The following is a 19,145-nucleotide window of genomic DNA, read 5'->3' on the forward strand; positions in this document are numbered from 1 at the left end:
GCAATCAAGTTAAAGATACTTCCTGAATTTTAGAAAGCTGGTGAGTTAGCAGGTTTCTGGTTATATTTAGCTCTTTTTGATGCCTTTCAATTCTGGGTTCCCCACCTACTAAGAAACATGAAATTGTTGGGAAATGAAACTCAGAAGTACAAAATGATGTCATCAGATTAGCTGAAATTAAGGTCTGGGGCTTCTGATTTTTAGAACATAATATCACACTTTCCTGTACCCCAAAGAGATTAGCAGTGCTTTACTCAGAAAGAAACCAAAATCATAGTTTTCACAAATAGGGACTTCCCTTTTCTCCCCCACAGTGAAGTCCCCCAGTATGAAATTAATTTGTATACATGTATTATAACATGACTTTGGTAATCATGTCAGTTATACTGCCTAAATGAAAAGAATAATATAGAAGCCTATTCCATTGTTTGGACACTACTCTTCCCATTTTGCATAACCAAACGTGTAAAACGTTGAATCCCCTAGCGAATTTAAAGTTTCTCTCAAAACTGAGGGTGGGAGGAAGTCATAGCAGTTCAGGGTCAAGATCTAAATTTTGAGGCATCATAATTAAGCTCTTCAAGTACAGGGCTCTGGCTCAGCAGCCAAGTCCAAGTATGAGATTCATTAAAGCATTTCATTTTCAACTGTCATTAACAGTGATCAGTGTCATTCCCCTACTCCCAGTGAATGCTTGCCATTGGTTGGGCAAATTCACCCACAAAGAGAAAGTCTCAACAGCAGCTGCCTGCTTACACAGAAGAAAGATTCCAGAGTAGCTTAATGCTTTGCCACTGAATAATGCCCTAGCTGCTTGAATAATCAGAGCTACCTATCACATTGTACAATAATCATATCCTATCTAAAATTCATTGCTTCCAAAGGAATATATCAGTGAAAAATGTCCTGATCAATGACCGCTTTGTAAAAGGAGATCCCCATGAAATACCACTGTGGGAAGTTTTACATTTGTACATGGATTTGCCAAGTCTTTACATAATTGGTCTTAGTGATAACACAGCGAGAATCCTTAAGCATAGCTTATGCTTCAGTTGATGATTTCCCAAAGCCACATGTGATTTCTACTTTAAAAGAAATCCGCAACCTTTTAGGTTATCTTGGTTTATGCCTTTGATTTCAAAGCATTCCCTTTACATTATTCCCTTTACATTATGGAATCTCACCTTAACAATACAACTCAAGATATTTGGAGCTCATGTTACTGCTGTTTCTTTAGCTATCTTAGTTTTTTTTTTTCTGGGAATTTCACTATTAAATTCTTACTACACACTTTGCTCACAAATGAACGTTTCCTTTCTATACCACTAATCACAATAATATTTGAGGAATTAGAAGTAAATAGACAGAACCAAAATTGAACAATGAACAATAACAAGTATCTAAACCTCACTGTTCCTTTTGGTGCAGCCACCCCAGACAAGTGGCACACAGCTACTCAAGTCTGAGGGCCCCTCCACGTGGCTAGAAGAAGCCAGGCATCTTGCTTTCGTAATTGTTTGGCCTTCCAAGTGGTTTAGTGAGTCACAAAACCCATATCATTTTATCTCTCACAAATGGAAACAGGTATGCTTTGTTGGGCTGGTTTTCAGTCCTCAGTGCCTGGGGCCCAGTTCCTGCAGAGCACACCCCCTGGTCCTGGAGGCCTTTGTCCAGGCTGAGGTGTGTCTGCAGACTTTCTTCTCCAGCAGGCAGCCATGCGTTGACCGGCAATGTGATTTTCCTCAGCACATTTCTAGCCTTCCCCATTTTGCCTCTTGCTAATGGTGCTGATATATTTCTGAGCTTTTCCATTTGCCTTGGTTTTGCTTGAGGAAGAACAGGTGCTTCTACCCTTTCCTTTTTTCTGGGAATTGTGCACTGCCCAGCTGGCTCTGGTTTGCCTGCTGGCATGAAATGTGGGACAAATGGAGAAAGTATATTATGCTAATCTCCTAGCTTCATCTCCCTTGAGGAGTTTTCCTCCATACTTATCAGATCTGGGTTCCAAAGGCTCATAACCTAGCTCTTCAGATAGTATTTGGCAACGACAGTGGCCTTGAAACTGTGCCATTTGTGGGTGAATGTACAAAGCACCAAATCAACAAACTATTTGTCATCATTCCATTGCCTGTCCTCCATGTGTGACGCACTGCTCGAACCATCCAAATACATAAGCAGTGCCACAGGAAAACAGGCAAACTCATTAAGGATCAACTATAGATGAGAAGTTTCTCAACCATTATCTTCCTCCATCCTCAAAAGCGCCTGGAATGCAGGCATTAATTTCTCCATTGTTACAAAGATAGAGCCTGAGGTTCAAGAGAAGTAAAACTTCCCTGGATCACCCAATTTCTCAGTGGCACAGGCTTGAAGCAAACACAGCAAAAGGAAGAAATGTATTGCTCTTGTATTCAGAGATGTGTAACAGTGGGAGAAATATCACATAGCTGACTCCATCTTGCTTCTAACCTCACAAGCTACTGCCTTTGCTCATTCCTGCACATAGGCCAAGCTAATGATGGAAAGAATTTAGATTATAGTTTAACTTCAGAACTAATGACCATCTCTCTTTTGAAACAGACCCCTGAGGAGATTAGAAAGTATGCACACAAATAACAATGCCGTCTTAAAAATTTATAGAAACAAGGCCAATCTGGAAAGTAGTTGACCATGAACAAAGAAGTTTTGCAACCTCCTAGATCCCTGCTGATGCCCAGATGCCTGTGGTCACCAGTCAACTGTGGACCTTAACCCCCTACCTATTCCCCCTTCCCCTAACATAAAAGGAGCCTAACAATCTATCAGCTTAAGGATAGTTCTTTAGTACATCAGTCTGCCATGGTCTAGGATTGCTGGTTCCCTGAAAAAAAGTCATCTTCCTTGCCCCAATATCTTGTCTTATTGGCTGTCATGTGGTAAGCAGTAAGAGCTTTGGACTTGACTACAGAAGGTAAATTCTTTTATAAGGGCTGCCAACAAGAAGCATGTTGCTGGTTTGTTGGTGAAGTGCAAGAAGGGTGTGAAATAGAACTGAGTGGTCAAGGATGTTTTAGGGCCTTTAAGGCTCATAAATTTCTACTGAGCTCAGAGTCAACACTTGCCCCACACCCTTAGCATTTTACCCTGTTGACTGTACATGTGTTGGTGTCCCCCACTAAATCATGAACTCTTTGGTGAGGATGATAGTAATTACTCCGATGAATTGTGTGCTTCCTTGGTGCCAAGTGTTGTACATACCTTGTCTTGTCTTTTTCTCCCAGCAGCCCTGGAATGTATGTTTTAGTAGCCTCATTGTACAGATGAAAAAGTGAGACACACAGGTAACTCACTTGCTCCACAGCTTCACTCCTGGAAAATTAGAGCTGAGATCTATGTTGTCTGTCTGATTCTAGTGAAAGTTCTCAGTTGCAAGATGTACAAAAGACCCTCACCCCTAGGGCAAGTTCCGGGTCCTTGGAAAAATGGAATCCATTGCTATTTAGAAATAGAAGTAAGGGCTGGGCACGGTGGCTCATGCCTGTAATTCCAGCACTTTGGGAGGCTGAGGCAGGTGGATAGGCAGGAGTTCGAGACCAGCTTGGTCAACATGGTGAAACCCTGTCTCTACTAAAAAAAAAAAAAAAAAAAAAAAAAAAAAAAAATTAGCTGGACTTGGTGGCGCACACCTGTTCCAGCTACTCAGGAAACTGAGGCAAGAGAATTGCTTGAACCCAGGAGGCAGAGGTTGCAGTGAGCCAAGATTGCACCACTGCACTGCAGCCTGGGTGACAGAAAAAAGACTCTGTCTCAAAAAAAAAAAAAAAGGAAAAGAAAAAAAAGAAATAGAAGAACTCTGGAACTGAGGACTTTCTTTTCACTTAGCTGGATATCAACAAGGCTTCTGGAAACTGTAGTATTACTCAGGCACCAGAAGAAGCTACTGTAAGGTGATATTGGAGGTTCCCACAGGCTCTCAAAATGTTTCTTTCACCTAGATCACAGTGACATTTCCACCAACGGAGACTTGAGGTTGAACCACTATTAACATGCAAATTCTGGAAGTGCTCATTTATTGAACTATAGTGGCCTGAATGGTTTATTGAGTCCTTTGGTATATTCTCAGGAAGGTTCAGTTTGGAGGAGGAAGGGGTCTGACAGAGGAAAACAGACAACAAAGTGGGAGGGGGACAAGAAAAGGAGTTGGGGGCTTATGTGGGGCATCTTAGTAGGGTAAGCAGAGGTAAAAGAAATTCTTCCTGAAACAGAATAGGATGACAGTGGAGAAGTGAAATAAGCAGGTAAACTTATTCCTTGGGCCTAGCATACCACTCTGTGTGATCCTCTAGATGAAATACACATACAAGTGGTCATTAGTGTATGATGGCCATGGACAACCTGGGACATAGGTCAACACCAAAGACAGTGCGCTGCCTTATAGTTTTCAGTCCAGACCTATACAGGTAATTAGAAAACTTTCATTTCTTTAGGAGACATGGATAGTGATTTGGTTTGACACTAGTTAAGCTGACAAGGACTTGGTTTTTAACCATCTGTTTTCTGTGATTATTTGAAATATTCAGTTTCAAAAGTTTAACCCACTTATTGAACATTCCAATTCCAAAGACACTGTTAGGCACTGGGGCAGGGTAAACAAAGGAGAATAAGTCATATTCCTGCCCTCAGGTAGCTTACAGCATAGTGGTCTTGACCAAGAAGTCTATGTTTGACACAAGGTGATAAATGAAGGTGGTAGGGTAATGCCATGAGTGGAATAAGTACATTCTAAAATTCCCCTTTAGGTGACAGGTTTTTGCCTTCCCTCATCCTCTTCCCAAATCTTAGCAAGCCTCTATCTCCAATGATGTTTAACTCCACGTATCCTTCTGGACATCCAACCCATGCAATCCTTTTCTGCTGAGAAACTTCTGAGGCCTGTGATGACCTGAGACAAACGCAGAGAGGAACTTATACCTCCAGTCTCCTGAAAGTGGGTGTACATGCCAGCATTGGGGGCATAAGTGAACCCCAACATTCCCAAGTTCCTGTAGAAGACTGAACCCGTGCAGGCTTAGATCCTAGGACTCTTAAACCTGATACTTAACTCTATCTAGATTATTTGTAAACTCACTGCTGAAAGTACATGCCCACCAATACCCAGATGTGTGCATCTTGTGTGATTTCATCTGTTCTTCTATACTTTTCTCTGAAAATACTGCTGTTCATCCCTAAATAGCCACATTAAATAATACACTTGAGTTTAGAAAGGAAGCTCCAGGGCCACTAAAGGGTCACTGCTACTACTACTGGGGGATCAGCAATAGTCTGTAGGCTCCAGCTTCACACAGTCATAGCATCTCGCGTGAGAGATAACTTTAAAAGAGTATTTGGCCCACATTCATATATATGGCATATTTTTGTAAAGGCTGGAGGACAGGAGAGGGGGACATATTTTTATGAATGCTCTTTTGTATCTTTGAATTTTAAATGAACTAAATGAATTTTAAACCATGCATAAAAATAAATAAAAATTTAAAAGTCACAGATATGAACACTATTATGGTTTCAATGATGTCCTTTGAAAAGTAAAATAAGAAAAGTTGCTAAGAGAAAAATAAAACTCACTGAATCAAACCCTGAGAGAGGTGAGAGACTCATCCCTGTGATCACATAACTGTGATTGCTGTGATCTTTAAGTGACTTGATTTTAGATTAGGATATACCTATATCAAATATATATTCACCCTTACTTTCTGCTAAATATTTAACCAAAATCATCCCAGTAAAGAAGAAATTTACATTATTGGTTTGAAGATAAATTTTTTTAAACATTTAGCTTTTTGTAGGATTCTGAGTTATTTGGAGAATATGCAAAGATTTGAAATCAAACTTTAATTAACTGATGTTGCCACTGCAATCTTCCAAAATTGAGTATAGTTTACTGCAAATATATATATGGATTTCTGTTTTCTTTGCAGTTTTAAATTTGGAAGTTAACCGTAAGAAATACCTGACACGTATCATATAATATTTTAAAATAACATTTTTTTTAAATTAAAGTTGAATAAACAAATTGATGATTTGATTAAGTAAATTCAACACTTCCAATGAACGCATGTTAATCTCTGTTGAAAATTACCCTATGGAAACTGGAGCAAAAAAATTGCCTCTTATATAATTAAAATATATAACTAGTTTAAGCATATAATATAGAAGACAAATCATCACAATTACTGTCTTTATAGCCATTGCTGAAGAATTCACTACTTAAGTTAAAATCTTAATGCACTTCCTTATATAAACTTCAATTCTGCTAAATCCATTGTTGCTACTATCATTAGGAAGGAAGGAAGGTCTGTTACTTTCATGCTAGTTATTGAGAAACCAAGGTAGATATGCAGTGAAAGGTAGAGAAGACAAATGAAATATTGTGTTTCCTAGGCTTATTTCTCTTCTACTAATAAAACACTGGAGAGAAGCCATCAAAATTTTAAAGCAAATAATGTGGTAACAAATAAATTAATATGACTCTCTATCCTTTTTTAATATTTTTTTTAAGTTTCCAAAGGCCAGCCTCAGATGGCCATAGGGAGCAATTAGAATTTGCTTCATGGCTTGTTGAACAATTTTGGTTTCTTCAGTCTTTGATAAGTGGCAGGTGGGTGGGTACGACACAGAAACTATGAATAGTAGGCAGAAAGAGTCTGAGGAAAAGAGAGGGCATTTCATCAAGACTCCTCTGGTATTGGCAACTTTTACCAGCCAGTGCCCTGTTGGCGGCGGGGTGGGGGGTGGTTTATCCTCCCACCATGGCAGATGGCAGGTGGTTTAGATGTGAGGCCTTCCTGGAGTGGGGTTGGATCATTCAGCCTCTAGATTATGCCATCTCCCCACCAGTCCCACTCCTGGAAGCCTGGCCCAGTTTTAGTGTCTCCTAGTGGTACCTTGGGGTTTTTGCAGGAGAAACAAGTCTACTTCTGAAGGTGGCAGTTTCAATTATGTAGAAAAGTGGCACAACATAGTGGCTAGGAACCCAGAGCTCTACAGACAGATTTAGTTCAAAACCCGGCTTTACTACTTACCAGCTGTATGATCTTGGGCATATGACTTAACCTCTTTTTTTGCCTCAGTTTCCTCATCTATAAAATGATAATAAGAGTACACACTTTTTATTATAAAGGATGGCTGGAAGGACTAAATGAGTTAAAACATGAAATTCTTAAAACAAGGCCTTGCATATAGTCAGTGCCCACTAAATGCTTGCGATTATATTAGCATTTATACGGAGAAACTGACCAACTGTAGAAAGCCCCATGTAAATGTCTGACAGCAAGAAGGCCTTGGTAAACACAGCCAAAGTGTCAAAACACTCAGAAAAGAGATAAACTAGAAATGCGAATGTGACCTTTCCAGCACTTACGAAAAGCACAGTAATCAAAAACAACAAAAGCCATCAGAATAGTCTTAGGAGACAGGATGAAATTTTTATGGTTAAGAGGCAAAAGCAGAAAACAGAAGTTTCTCCCCAGTCAGGGATTTGTTTTGCTCTGCTTAAACAAGTTAAGGTTAAAATTCCTAATGTTTTAAAATAGCACTAGATATTATTCTGTTTTGGTTCAAAACAAGGGGTCTAAAACAAGGGTAGGGCAGGAACAATCATCTTGAACAGGACTAGGTTTTCCAGCACTTTCGCTGGTCCCCTCTATCTGAAAGCCATGCTGGCCGTACCTCCAAATTCCATCCTGAATCCAACACCTCTTCCACCTTGCTTGCTGTCACCTTAGCATGATCCACCCTTCCCTCTTGCTTGTACTTCCGATCAGCCTCCTAGGAACCCTCTGCTTTCAGTCTTCAAGCCATTCTCCACACAGAAGCTGGGAAGAGCTCTCAAAGGCAATGCCAACCATGTTCCTTCCCTGCTGAAAACCTCCCAATGAGTTAGGATGTTAGGCTCTAAAAGCACTTAACAGCCTAACTCCATCCCATGACCTTGGGCCCTCCTTGGTCTTTTCCAACCTGTCCCTCATTGCTTCTTACCTCGGGTCCAGCCACAATGGTCTCCTTTCTGTTTCCTGAACAACTCAGACCTTTTCCAGTCTTAGGACTTTTGCTGTTCTTTCTGCCTGAAGCCTTCTTTCTGCCAGCTCTCGGCATGCTTTTCTTTTTAGTATTGATGTGTTAGCTTGAAGGCCACCTCCTCAGACAGTGCAACTCGTACAAGCTATTGAAAGCAGCCCTCAGCAAACTCTATTCCCTTCACTTCATTGCATTTTTTTCATAGTACTGACTAATTTATTGGGTTTTATTTATTGTTTGTTTTTAGTGTGGATATCTGTTTCCTCTTACTGGGATGTAAACTACACTAGAGTAGGAACTTCATCCTTCTACCTCCAGCTCCTATAATGGGTCCTTGGAACAAAGGAGAACCTCCGTAAACATTAGTTGAGTGAATAAAGAAATTCTGATGCCCATGATACTTGACTAACAGGAGGCCTCTGTCCATCCTTCTCCCCTGCAATCTTTTTTCTTATTTTCCCTAATCCCACAATCTCAGCACCCCAGGAAACAAAATGCTACATCATCTTCTGTCCCCCAACCTCTTCCATCAAATCTAATACAAAAACCTGGTTTCTTTTTATTATTAATACAACCTTCTGAGGATTGGTGTATCAGACTTGGCTGGACCCTGGAAAACTGATTCCAGAATCATTCTCGAAATCACAGATTCTTCCACATTTTGGATGACTTGGAATTGGCTTTTTCCAAATCCAAATTTATGAGTACCCCAGCCTACTCTGATACTAAGTAGCTTCTGCAACCAAAATGATTTCCAGGGTCTGAGAGGGTGTTACACAGCCTAGTTATTTCTTGGCTAATTTACCTTGGTAAAGCCTACCCAATGACAGTCCCTGGAGACTACTGCTGTAATTATATTTTTAATAAGGGTGTGAACAGGAACGGAGTTAATTGGCTTTAAAATGGCTGAGACAAGAAAGCAAGTCTTGGTTAACTAAAGATTAACATAGCAATTGGGAAATCTAATATATAGGTGTCAGGAAAGCTTAACCTTTATCTTTCAATCTCATAATTAATTAGCAAGCTTCTGGCAATCTGATTTCTAAATTGCACACAGAAAATTTTAGTCATGAGGCTACTGAGTGTGAGGTCTCTCTATAGAAGTAGCAAACTTAAATTATGCTCAAATCATGTTTTTTAAAGAACAGAATGATGAAATTGCTACTCAATAAAAATATAGTTTGATGGTTTTCTGGGCCATGAGACTCTAAAACAAGGCAAAAGAAGAAATATAAATAAGTAATTAAGATTTGGATCATAGCTTACCAGTAGTAGCTCTTAGACCTGGATGCACATTATAAACCTGGAGAACTGTAAATAAATACGAATGTCCAGGCCCCTTCCCAGAATATTGATTCAGTGAGTCTTTGAGTTGTTTTTAAAGCTCCCTAGGTGATTCTCACGTGCAGTCAGTGTGGAGCAACACTGTTTAGGAGGCTTGATTTTTGCTATTGCTAAAGCTTTTGGAAATTGTTTTAAATCAGTAATGGATTTGGAGACAGAGAAAAGAAAACCCAACCATTTGGGAATGGTACAAATTGACCTATCTTTTTGTCTAAAGAGGCTGTATTGCCAAGACTCTGGCTTTTTCCCCACACTATCCTTGAGAAGAACCTCTGTCCCCACCCCCAGTCTCACCATGGGCAGTGAACCCAGAAGCTCCCAACACATATAGAGGATTCTTTAAAATGTAGCTGTTGGCCGGGTGCGATGGCTCATGCCTATAATCCCAGCACTTTGGGAGGCCAAGGCGGGCACATCAGGAGGTCAAGAGATTGAGACCATCCTGGCCAACATGGTGAAACCCCGTCTCTACTAAAAATACAAAAATTAGCTGGGCTTGGTGGTGCATGCCTGTAGTCCCAGCTACTCAGGAGGCTGAGGCAGGAGACTAGCTTGAACCCGGGAGGCAGAGGTTGCAGTGAGCCGAGATCGCGCCACTGCACTCCAGCCTGGAGACAGAGCAAGACTCCATCCAAAAAAAAAAAAAAAAGCAGCTGTTTAAAATGCTGGGCTTTCTCCTCTTTTCTCAGGGGTGTAGCAAAAAGCTGATATCCTTTCAGTGAACAAGAGCTTCAGAGAAGAGAAATCAGAACAGCCGTAAAGTGTGGGGCTAGGAGCAGCGGAATAGCAACCAGAGTCTTCACTTCCCAGATGTTAGAGTGGATAAACTATAAATATGCAAGGCCAAACTTCGCTAGACTGAGAGCTCCCAGGCATCAGGAACGGGGCTCTCGTGACCACTGTGACTGCCTATGGGTCATTGACACTCAGATAATCACAGTGTTGGCAGCTTAGGGAAACCAGTCATCTTCACCTACTGATCTGTGACACTGATTCATTCATGTAAGAAATAACATTCTAACACCAACAGAAGAGTGGGTAGACTCACTTTGGGAGTTTAATAAGGTATGTGGAATTCAGTGGCTGGAAATTCTAATTTCACCTCCCTGAGAATTCTCATTTCACCTTCATCACCAGCTAGTCTCCTGGCCCAAGGCAAGTAATTAAATTCCATTTCTCAATTTGTAAATTTGGAGAGGTGAGGGAAGATTGTAGATGCTTATAAAATAGCTACTGTGGGCACTATTAGGCATGATAATAAAGCCCTTGGCAATGATTACAAAAAGCCTGGTAGAAACAAGCACCTGTGAGATACCCATTGTGCTCCACTTAGGCACTATAGGACACCCCCAAAGTACACAGAGGAAAAGAGTAGACAGCTGGTTACAGAGGCTTTCAGCCACATCATTCAAGTAGACAGAATCACCATGAGGAATTATCTGTGAATTTAAAAGACTACATACAAATGTGCGTGTATATACAATTTCTACAAATTAAAGGTCACACTCTTGGTTGTCCATTTAATCTCCTTTAAAAGATTACTTCTTTCATTTTATGTCCCATGATTATGATATACAAATCTTGGGTTTTGCTCAGTGATTCTTAACTCTGACTTCACATTAGAATATTCTGGGAAATTGAGACAGAAACAAAAACAAAACAAAATCAATCAGAAACACCACTGAGACCAGGCCCCAGTCTTAAACCAATTAAATGGAAGCTCTGGAGTGGGGCTGAGGCATTTGTAATTTTTAAAAGCTTCCCAGGTGATTCTGATGTAAAGCTCAGATCTGGAGCCACTGGATTAAGCCAACTGTTCTTTCCCAAATCACGCACCCCCGAACCCATGCACATTTCCACTACCACGCCACTGTGCATTTTTTCTTATTTGAGGTGGCTCTCTCCTTCTCTCCATGTGTCTTTAGGCTTCCAGCCCTCAATGCCCATTTTCTACTTGGTCTTTCTTAATGTACCTTAGAGGTTATGGGTATGCTGCCCTCCAGAATTGCAAAACTTTGTTTGCATCATTTATGTAACACTTAGAAAATGTTCTTTACATGCTACTGGTCTTTTATGTTTCTGTCCACCTTCCCAACTAGGAACTATGCTCCTCCAGAGCAAGAACCATGTTTTATTCTTCTATTTTCCCCATGGAGTCTAGCATAGATTTCCTGGCTTACACAATGCTGAAAAATATGTGTTGCTGTTGATGTAGAAATATTACTAGGGCAGCCCTAGAGAAATAGCTGGGAAAGCTCATTATTTTCTTAAATTGTTATCTTCCCTAGTTTCTTTATCTATAGATACTCTTGCTTAAAGAACTCCAGATGGCCTGGGATGTCACAGGAGCTTGGTGATCCTTTGCCAAATATAAGAGGCCTGCAGGAAACCAGTGCAAACCAGAACTGGCTACCCCTTGTTCCGTTTAGGTCATTAACATAGCGTTACAATGCTGGGCTCCCCACCCCTAGAAGAAAACTGTCGCCATTTTCTCTCCATAGGATGCATGGAGAAGCATGTTTATCTGTGTCTGTGCCTCTGTACTTCCTCCCTGCATGTGTTTACATAGCTCCCCGCCCCACATCTAACTCGTCACAATCCTGCAGCTTCCCACAGCTGGGGAGAAGATGACTTTTTAGAGCAAGAGGTCTCTCATTTTCCATTTCTGGCCAGTAAATAAAACCAGCTTGTCCTTTTTCAATTGGGTGTTCTCTCTCTGGAACCTATACAGACTAGAGAAAGAACTCAGTCTACCAGTGACAGATGCACTAAGATTCATTCTTGTCAGCTTCTTTACTGCCATTTCCCCCAGATTTGGATTTCAAGTGGAAATGAACAAATGTTATTCCAAGAGAATCTTACATAATGTTTTGCTCCAGCTACATAAAGGCAACTCCTCCTTGCAGGCACATGTCTAGAGATGCCATTTGTATTCAGGTTATCAATCATAACCATGGCCAATTTGTACAGCACATTTCACCATTACCATTTTTTGTGGCATTATCTCATCAACACCAAACTTACTACACGAAGTAAGGGAGAAAGTTGGGGGAAAAAAGGGAGAGAGAGGGTAACATGCAAACCAGTAGAGTAGACAAAAGCAGAATCCAGATCTTTGCTCTTCAGAGGCTTTCTCCAGCAATACCAGAATCTGACTGCTCTTTTTTTTGAAATAAATGAAACTGCAGGAAAAAAATTCTATCTTTATTTCATTGACGTATTTGAGGGCCACTTTAGCTAGTGGACAAAAGAAACCGAAGTTGGTCTTTTGTGATGCCCCTGGAGTAGCCCTTCTGGCAACTGGGACTACTTTTTGTTCATGCTGTTTAAAGCAAGAGGACAGGGAGAAACATTTATTACTGCATGAGATTACTTATTTAATGAGCTTTGCACAAAAACATGAAGCTCTAGTTGTCTCCTCGTCTGATTTTACAAAGCGCCCAAAACTACAAAGACAATGTACTAGGAAGTGATTTAAAGGTAAAACTTTAAATCCAGATTTAAAATGACCCTTTCGTTGTAGGACATTTGAAAGCCTCTTGAGATTTACCTGAGTGAGAGGATTGGTCTTGGTGATGAATATAATCACTGAGTCTATTTTATCAGATCCCAAAGTGATGTGGTATAGTGGACTTCAAATGATCACCTGCCAACCAGCAGCATGAGGCTGGGGGAGAAGGAAGAGGGACCTCTTTTCTCTTGTGCTTCACCACATAACTGAATATGGGGACAGATGAGAAGGAGCCTGACACAAGAATAGAGGAAGAAGTCACGTTTGGAAGAAGGGGGAAAAAGGTCCTATCATGTATTTGTCAACTTATTAGTCTAGATCAGTGCCATTCAACGGAAATATAATGTGAGTCATATATGCGATTTAAACATTTCTATTAAGCCACATTAAAGGAAAAAGGTAAAATTAATTTTAATATATTTTATTTAAACTAATATATCTAAAATATTATCATTTCAACATACAATCAATATAAAAATTGAGACAGTTTACTTTTGTTTTTGTTTTCGTTTGAGACGGAGTCTCACTCTTTCACCCAGGCTGGAGTGCAATGGTGCAATCTTGGCTCACTGCAAGCTCCGCCTCCCAGGTTCAAGAGACTCTCCTGCCTCAGCCTCCCAAGTAGCTGGGATTACAGGCGCCCACCGCCATGCCTGCCTAATTTTTGCATTTTTAATAGAGACGGGGTTTCACCGTGTTCCCCAGGCTGGTCTCAAACTCCTGAGCTCAGGCAATCCACCCGCCTCGGCCTCCTAAAGTGCTTGGATTACAGACATGAGCCACCACGCCCGGCCAAGACAGTTTACTTTTTTGGGGGAATACTAGGTCTTAAAAATCTGGGGTGCATTGTACATTTACAGTACATCTCAATATGAAATAGCCACATTTCAAGTGCTCAATAGGCACACGTGGCTAGTGGCTACTGTATTGGACAGTTCAGTTGTAGGTACACTAACTGGAATTTGGGACATCAAATACAAATCATTGTCAGCATTCAGCTACTTAATATACTTTTGATATTCTCCTTCTATCGGCTCCCTCACTGTCTCCAAAAGACATTATCTCAAAGGCCACATGCTGTGTTAGCAAATAGTTGTGGGCTTTGGAGTGAAATAGACTAAGGGATTCAAATACCAGCTTCATAACCTTGGACTAGCTCCTTAACCTTGATGACTCTTGGTTTCTTCAACTGTAAAATAAAAACAAAAATAGCTAACTCACCAGATTATTGGGAAGATAAACAGAGTACACAGCACAGCCTGGAATAGTATAGTAGGCATTCAAACAATAATTCCCCCTATATATAACTCAACTTCTAAAGGGCCCATCTTCAGACTTTAAGCTTTACTGCTTCATTTACTCCAATTTAAGAACTTTCTCTTGAGAGTTCTGCTAAGGTAGCCCTTTCCCTAGACTTTCACAGGGCTGGCTCCCTTTTTGAAAATGCGGGTTTAAGTTCAAGGGTATCCTTTGTATGGCAGTCTTCTCTGACTTCCCTGTTGAATGTTGCTCCCACATCCTGTCACTCTCTAGCCTTCAGCCTCTATTTTCTTCATAGCATTTATCAGTGCCTGAAATGATTTTATTTATGTATTTGTTCACCCGACTATTTTCTGTCACTCTCTCTGGCACAGATGCTCCACAAGGGCTGGGATCCTGTGTGTCTCATTCCCCACTGTGTCGTCAAGTGCCCAGCACAAAACAGAGCTCAGCAAATGTTTGTCGAATAAATGAATGAAAACGTGCTCAGCACAGGGAGGCAAAGGTAAGTGGTGTTCTGATTCTAAAGGTGGTAGAGAATGAACATTCCAGAGCTCTGTTTAACTAAAAGGATTACCAAGGAAGTCAGTGACAGAGAGCCAGCCTCACCTGCTAATGTTGGGTATTGCCAATCTTGAGTCTAATGGCTGGGCTTGGGAAGGGTCAGGAATATTATTCTCCCATAGGTGATCTTGTTGTTGCTACCTGTTAATATGTATCAGAAGCCAAGCACATGTTCACACCGCTTAAAAGCACCCACTAGATTTGGCTATTCCTGCCTTTTAGAAGAATCTTAATCCAGTTGGCTGATGCAAGTGTCTGATATTGGGGAGCTTGCGAACACTGGGTAGTGAAAAAAGAGTGGGTGCCAAAGTCAGACAGACCTGGGCTTGGATCCTGGTTCTGCATTTCCTGAGCTAGGCAGATGCGGGGTGTGGGGTGGGGGGTGTATGTACATTTCTATGTTTCAGTTTCTTTACTGGTAAAACTTTAAATGATAACTCTTACTCTGCAATCTTGCTATGAGAATTAATTGAGGAAATGTGTGAAAGTGTTTAGCACATCTTAAAGGCTCAGTAAATAGTAGGCATCAATATTGCTATCTTTGCATGCAGGAATACCTCACCAATGTATACTGATAGATCTTTGGCTACTCTGTGGATATCCAATTTCCTTTTAAGTTTCCGATGTTTCCTTCTTTCAGTGCTACATCATCTGACCACTTGCAATGGAGGCACCAGGACCCCATGGAGAGAGAGTACATGCTGAGTTGGCTACATCTGTGCCAAACTGTGAAAGATGACAATGGAGACATTTCTCTCTACAGTTTCTGAAGATGGACCCAGCCACAACACTTCTTTCCATGCCTGGCTGTTTTTAGCTGCAGGCACAGCTCTGGCTGTTTTGTACTCAAGACTATGGGTCAAAAGAGAACTGAGAGACAGGTCAAGTATCCATGCCGGTCTGGTCATATTTTACTTGCCGGCAATACATAGTGCTCTGCTTGACACTGCACAATTGGAACAGCCAGTCTGACTCTGTATTCTGAGCCCACCACTGCTTTCTGAGCATAACTAGACCAGAACTAATTTTACTTATTCTTCTACTAATGTAAGCCCCATAGGAGAGAGAGAGAAAGCTGTTCTAAAAAGCATGAGACTATTGAACACTTACTTATGGTGCCACATTAATATTAATAAAAACAGTTTATCATTGACTATGGGCTAGGCATCATTCATAGTATTTCCATTCTCCCAACAACCATGCCAAAAAAAAAAAAAAAAAAGCAGCATTATTTTCATTGTGCTGATAGGAAAAGTGAAGCTCAGGAAAACTCAGAGGCTTGCTCAGTGTGGGAGTCAAGACCTGAAGCCCAGTCTGTTGAGCTCCAAAGCCCTGTATGTTTTCTGATGTGCCTTGCTGGCACTGCTAGTGGAACACCCAGGGTCCCCAGAGATCTGAGTCCTTAGTCCTCTAAAGGCAAAGTACAGAGGTTCAAAAGAATACGGCTGCCTACTCATACGATGCCTCAGGGAGCAAAGAGTGCTTCATTTCCAAACAAAGCCTTGGCCTCCCTGCCATCCAGCTAGGTGACCTGAAGAGCACTCTGATTCAGACAGCAATCCTCTTTAGATGGCTCTCCAGGGTTGGTGGGACTGAAAATTCTAGGGGTAAGGACTGTCGCCTTAGAAGAGTCATTAAAAAGAGTTGTGAGGAGGGGTCCCCTGGAGTCAGAGGCTGGTAGAGCTCTGGAGAGAGCATGTGGGGAGCTCACCCATGACAGCAGAGCTGCCTCCTTCAGCAGCGTGGCTGACTCCAGACCCCCAAGAAGGCTGTGGATTACTCCCACAGTCAGCCCAACCGGCAGCAAGGAGTTGGCTGGGTGGTCTTGATACAGGAGGAGGAACAAGGGATTGTCACCTGGGATTCAGGCATGGCTTTCAGGGAGTATCCACAAACCCTCAGGGATTGCATGTAAAATTTTATGTACATGCCATATGCATTTTCCCCCAGGAAGAGGACTCAAAGCTAATTCTCAAAAGGACCTATCACCCATAATTTTTAAGAACCACTGAAATTAATATTTTCATCTGCTCCTCTCTTGCACTATTCAGCACTTCCACCTCATTAAACATTTATATATATATATATAAATAATTAATTCCCTAAACTTTGCAGATAAAAAACGAAGCCCTGAGAGGGTAAGTATCTTGCCGGAGTTTGCACAGCTGATGGTCAGGACTGGGATTAGCAGCACTTCCCTGGTCAAGTGAAGCACGATTTCAGGTGGGAAATCTTTCCCGGTCAACTTGACAAATGAAGAAAAAGTGATCCCTCCAGGCTAATAATAATGTTTTGCAACCATTTTCAAGTCCAGTCATAGAATCTCCTATGTTGCTTGTTCTTAGGGCAGTGTGGGTTGCTTCCCCAGGATACAGGTAGAGGTCACTAAAAGGATAGTTTTCTACTCAAAGAGCCAGAACTCCAGCCCTTGCCTTCCCCTGCCGCAGCACTCGGGCCGGCCCTCCAGTTACCTGAGTTTGCCTGACTTTAACCAACTCCCCTTCCCTTCCCTCCTCCCTCCTCCAGCGGGCTCTCCTTCCAGCTTCCTCCCGGGCTGCAATTCCTCTGCCTAGGTGCCTCCGTCCAGCTCCGGCTTCCGGCCCGGAGGCTGCTCATCAGCCCCTACCCTCGCTGACTTTTGGGAGGAGCAACACCTTTCGGGTCAGCATTGCTAACCCTAAACTTTCCCCGCCGGATGCCCGCGAGGCTGCTGCGGCGGCGGCTGCTGCTGATGGGAGAGTCTCGAGACCGGCTCTCATCACATCACCTGTCTGCGCCCCTTCCCCCTCCCCGCTCTTTTTTTCTTTTCTTTTTATTTTGACGCAAATAATTTGCATTCTGAGAATCCCACAATCAACGCCGAAACTCATGCTCAAGGATACAGGTGAAGATGCCTTTGACAAAGGCGAATGCGAGCCAAGTGCAGTTTGTAAAAGCTGGGGTTGGGGGCAGTGGTGGAGGCAAAGCACCTTAAGAGTATTTTTTAGCCCCTCTGAGAAGGGACATCCGGGCGGGAGGCGGGCGGATCCCGGGCTTCCCCGCCGGCTGCGGGGTCTGGCTCCTGGCTGGCGTTCTCTCCAGCAGCCCGCGCCGGCGGTCCCGCGCTCCCCTTCAGCACGCGGGCCTCGAACCCGCCTCTCGGACAGCGGCCGCCCGCGCCGCCCCTGCCGCGCGCCGTCGGAGGCGGCCTCAGCTCGCCATGGGTACTCACTTTTGCCGGGGAGCAAAGTCTGCCACATCAGTCGATGAGCACTTCCTGCACGAGGACGTGAAGCTCCATTGTGTGGAAAGCTGTTTCGCGAACGGTCGGTAAAATCCAGAAAGAGGGAGAACGAGTGAGTAAGGCAGAAAGCCCAGCCCAGAAAACCGGCGTCTGGGGATTTCAGACTCAGCTCCACGGTCCCCAGCCCGGTGGCTCTGTGAGAAGAAGCTCAACTCGGTGCACTTGTTCACTCTTTCTTCATGAGAGGAGGAGTCAGTGTTGCAACATTTATGTTCCTTGCTGGAGGCAAAACAGTGATTTTCTTCAGCATGCAAAACGTCCAGAGCCTGCCAGTTTTACAAGGCGACGGAGGTAGTTGGGGGAGCTGGAATCCTGCGAAGACGTGAAGAAACAACTGATTCCCCCCAGATCGGTTTTGCATGATTAGGGCCACACATCTTTCATTGAGACTGTACCAGAAAATAGACAGACAAAACAATAATAAAAATGACTTAGTGAGTTGAATGACCTCAAAGATGATATTTTTCCAGGCAGCCAAGATGTGGAGTGTCTCCGTGTCAAATTTCTTTCCTTATTTCTGAGTAACATTGAACAGCAGCTTGACAATATTTGAGAGGTTCTCCAGGGATTTGAATTGCACCTTGCCTGAGGAGTCAGATAGAAAGGAGCAAAAGAAGATAGTCAGTGACCTAAGGTTTTGCTTTCTTTCTTTTTCTTTTTTTAATACCCAGAGCGCAAACTTCCAGGGTGCTGTGTTTATTCTCTGCCATATGAATATAATACATAAATATTGGTGGTGTCTAAATAGCCCCACTTCTGTTGTTTTCCACAAATGCAGAATTTATCTTTTCTAATGGGCTGCATGTTGTTCTGACTTTTCTTTTTCTTGAAACCACACACAACCGCCTTTTCTCTTGCAAAAACAAAAACCCGACATTTAACAGTACTGAAACAAATAATAGCACCTGCCTGAATCAAATAGTTATTTCTGACTATGTATGTTGCTGGTGTCATTTGATGCCATAATAATTAATGCATCCGATTGTTACACAACCCAGAGGGCCACCAAGGAAATACTTTAAACCAGGGTTATTGAGGGTTTTTTTTTTTTTTTTGAGACAGAGTCTCGCTCTATCGCTCAGGCTGGATTGCAGTGGCACCATCTCGGCTCACTGGAACCTCTGCCTCCTG

General features: G+C 42.3%; 1 protein-coding gene across 2 annotated transcripts in view; it reads right to left on the minus strand.

Annotated features, from left to right (window-relative positions):
* PRLR (prolactin receptor) overlaps positions 1–18,193 on the minus strand; it is a 175,316-nt gene extending 157,123 nt beyond the window's left edge. The window contains exon 1 of one of the 2 annotated variants that reach the window (XM_054555266.2): positions 17,943–18,017. The gene's annotated coding sequence lies outside the window, so the exon portion shown is untranslated. 2 annotated transcript variants of the gene reach the window in all.
* Positions 18,194–19,145: the final 952 nt, after the last annotated feature.

The sequence above is a fragment of the Pongo abelii genome, chromosome 4, assembly GCF_028885655.2.
Source record: "Pongo abelii isolate AG06213 chromosome 4, NHGRI_mPonAbe1-v2.0_pri, whole genome shotgun sequence".
Taxonomy (NCBI): Eukaryota; Metazoa; Chordata; class Mammalia; order Primates; family Hominidae; genus Pongo; species Pongo abelii.